The sequence below is a fragment of the Lygodium microphyllum genome, chromosome 29 (assembly GCF_053477565.2).
Source record: "Lygodium microphyllum isolate KBCC chromosome 29, Lygodium_microphyllum_v1.1.10, whole genome shotgun sequence".
Lineage (NCBI taxonomy): Eukaryota > Viridiplantae > Streptophyta > Polypodiopsida > Schizaeales > Lygodiaceae > Lygodium > Lygodium microphyllum.
Window position 1 is genome coordinate 100,170,680 of NC_141163.1, and position 4,018 is coordinate 100,174,697.

At 41.6% G+C, this 4,018-nt stretch overlaps 1 pseudogene; it reads left to right on the forward strand.

The window, feature by feature from the left end:
* Positions 1 to 2,236: 2,236 nt before the first annotated feature.
* LOC148010963 (proline-rich receptor-like protein kinase PERK1 pseudogene) lies at positions 2,237 to 3,336 on the forward strand (annotated as a pseudogene).
* The last annotated feature ends 682 nt before the right edge of the window (positions 3,337 to 4,018 follow it).

Consider the following 4,018-nt stretch of genomic DNA (forward strand, 5'->3'; position numbering starts at 1 on the left):
TGGCTCAGTTAGTATGCCACCTTAGTTAGTTGAGGTTGGTTTGAGACCCATATATAGGGTTCTTCTATTTCTTTGTACGAGAGTTCTTTTTGGCTTACACAACTAAGAAGAGGAAAACTATTTTCAGCCTCCACCTTTGTGTGTATTCCCCCATTGTGCAAGCAAGAAAGCTACAAGTGAGACTCCTTCCTTCTCTCCCATAATCTTGAAAAAGGGGAGGGGTTTAAATTTTTTTTTTTACACTTAAATTATTATCTTTTTGTCCCATGGAGGGGTGTTCCCACGTGGGCTTGCGGTTTCGAGCCACGGCTTCCTATACACGACGTGGGCTTGGTGTTTGCTGATGCACGCGGGGGTGGAGCACTTAGCCCAAGGTTTTTCTGTTGCGGGAGGTTACTTTGAATGGCTTTTGCATGAGGTCTAGAGTCGTTAATATTTCGTTACGAAAATGTTACACTATACATGATAAATAGGTTCATAAATGCAAGTCCCTTATGCCTCATTTGATTAATCTCTCATATCAATGTGTACTAGTCTACTTTAGGCCATGATCAAATCACATTAGAGCTAAATGTTGTTTGAGAATGGCACCAAATTTGAATAGCATGTTTTGAGGTTGACTTGAGTTTAAAATACTTTAGTTTATGCAAAGAATTTATTGCCGATTTCTCACAAACTGTTGTCTATCATATGTTTTGGAAAGATACCTACATCAACTGTATGCTACAAATGCTATCTACTTGGCATGCTATTGCATCTAGATGTTCTACTACATGATTGGGGATGTATTTGACATGCACATAAGTTGAAACACACCTATTACTATAGAGATTTACTGTTATAGTTTCTTGGACTGAAACTATCATACACAATTGAGTGGTTTGGATAGGCTTAAGCACTTATAGGTTGTATACATCATTGAATACTATACTTGCGGATATGGCAAATGCTAAAGTCATTGACAATATCAATCAAATTGTGGGAAAGAAGCTTGATACTTTGATTTTTCTGAGAGCATATCCCCTTGACTGAGATGAATTACTTGCATTTTTGCTACATGAGGAAGTCAAGCTTGTCTTGAATACATGTTCAAGTACCTCTCAGAGAGCAAAGATATTGTCTTTTACTCTAGTCGGTGTCGTGCTGCTACGCATCCGAGCCGTAAACACCTCCATTTTTGTTGTGCATCTGTGTTATCTTTTCACGTGTGTTTCATTGTGTGTGATTGATGCATTATCTTTCCGTCCTTTTCAGTACCCGCATCCAATGTACATACTCCACTTGTGTGTTTGTGTTTGTGTGTGTTTCAATTTGTATGCATGTTGTGTGTGTGTCAGAAAAATATGAAAAACTGATGCCAAAGAGTAATATTATGTTGTCAATTACAATGATGAATTCCAAGAAAAGTGCAGGATATCGTAGAATCAAAGGAAGGCTCGGGAATTCGCTGTGGATGTTGCGATGAAGTGGTTAGATGTTCATCATTTGAAGCTCATGTTGGTTGGGGTTCTCGACGAAATCCGTATTTGAGTATATTTCTATCAGATGGGCAGTACTACATGAGAATGTGGTGATGGGGGGAGATCTTGTTCTTTGTAATGGATACCCAGGAGCATAACACATAGAATGTGCTGGTCTATCCTGCATACCGGAGGGAGATTGGTTCTGTTCTCTCTGTCAAAACAATCTTGGGGGAGATAAGAGACAAGTGTCTAAAACAAAGTGTAAGAGGTGGGTTAGGCTTCCTGTTTCGAAAGTTGGAGGGAAAGATAAAAAGCTTTGCATTCTCAAAATAGCCTTACCAATGCTATGTTGAGATTGGGGGGGGGTCTGCCCATCTGACATGGAAAAATTTTGGAAATTTACGGAGGCGTGGAGACTACAATATCTATTCTCGGATACGCCCTGTTTCCCCAGACCACCATAGCCTATCTTTGGCTCTGGTAATTTTGGGTACCACATGCAGTTGCAATGCCTGTCTCTAGATCTGAGGAGACATCGGATGATTCTGTCAGCTTCTCTTTTCCAAAGTTCAATGGTCTGATGGATTAAACAAAGTATCAATGTCTTCATACATTTCTCCTTCTTCCTCATCATCAACAACCTTCGCCCTGACCAGAATGTCGAGTGGAGGGGGGGGGGGAATCGAATCCATAACTAGAAAAAGGTCATTGCTGTTTGTTGTCCTGGATGTGCATTGAATTGGGGGACCTGTTGATCGGCTCCAGCTCCATAGATGCAACAGTCGCATCAGGTGAATGTGGAGGCGGTCATCCGAGATGTGATCGGCCAGCTCCTTCTTGATGTGGATACCACCAACGTGGATTATATCGTTAATGTTCTCAAGGACGAGACTTTCGATTTTGGATGGAAAGGCGAAGGAGCATACGAAGCTCTAGGGGACTGCTTGAGAGAAAAGATAGTAGGCAAACAGCACGACTCAAGCTTGCTCACATACAAGCATCAAAACGTAATCAAGAGAATGCTCTGGCGTTTGTAATCATGACATCCTGATCCTCAACGAAATGAGCACAAACACATTGTTGTTGTTAGGCTTTTCTTTTCTGGTGGTTTGCTGGAACGCATCCTTCCCATCCAGCAGCTGGTGCGTCCCCATCCATGGCCACATATACAAATTTAACCACCTCTCCTCAAAGTCCTCAGACGCCGAGCTTGGGAAATTCCATGCCATTTTTTACTTATAATGAGTTGTCAAAAGCCACACAGGGATTCTCAGAAGCCAACTTGATTGGTGAAGGAGGATTTGGATGTGTGTATAAAGGAATCCTACCTGATGGAAAGCTTATAGCTGTTAAGCAACTGAAGACTGGGAGAAGCCAGGGTGAAAAGGAATTCCAGGCCGAAGTGGAGATCATCAGCAGAGTTCATCATAGGCATTTGGTCTCCCTGGTAGGCTATTGTTTGGAAGCAAAGCAGCGGCTTCTTGTGTATGACTACGTCCCAAATGACACTCTAGAATGCCATCTACATGGGAAGAATGGAAGGCCTCCAGTGAGCTGGGAAACACGCATGAAAATTGCACGTGGTGTTGCTCGTGGTTTGACATACCTGCATGAAGATTGTCATCCTCGAGTTATCCACCGGGACATCAAATCTTCTAATATTCTGCTAGACAACTGTTTTGAGGAACAAGTTTCAGATTTTGGCCTTGCAAAGCCAACATCAGATACAAATACACATGTGACCACTAGAGTTATGGGAACATTTGGGTATCTGGCCCCTGAGAATGCCTCAAGTGGAAAACTCACAGAAAAATCTGACATGTACTCTTTTGGAGGTTTACTACTGAATACAGTTTTGAAGTTTCTAAACTGAAACTTGTTGATGCAAAGCTACATTTTTCAGATAACTATGTTCTTGTAAGAGAATGTATCAGTGTGAAGATTGATTGGGTATACTCTGGTTCATGCACTAGAGGGAAAATTGAAGCAATTAATGACCAAATTGAAGTATGGCCGATGGCTCAGATGTACTAGTTGTACTTTGATACCACAGTTTTGCAGTGAATGCAGTTTTTGTATGTTATACCAATTGCTCACAGAACTTCAATGTATTGGCACTGTATGGATTTCTGAGAATTGATCATAGGGATTGCTGCCCAGCTGAACTCATCAAGCCTATGTGCCAATGGCAAAACTGTTCTTGAACACCTAAATGCAAAGCTGGTTATGAGATACTACAGATTTTTCTGAACATGGACCTCATGTAATTTACTTTACACGCAATATAGTGATCTTGGGCATCAAATATTGAGTTATTGAGATCTTCTTGTTAGCCTCTTTCCTTGCTGTACCTTGAACCCCGTGTTTTGCAGCTCTTGCACGAACTCTACAACATCGGTGAGCTAGAGGTGGTAGAGCTCATGGAGCTTTTTGAGGTCGTGGGGACACTTGGAATATATATGGATAGCAACAACAAAATGCACGACAAAGCTTGAATATTCAAGGACACTGAGGATTTGGAGCCTTTAGAGGTAGGGGGAGATCATCTAGAGGCA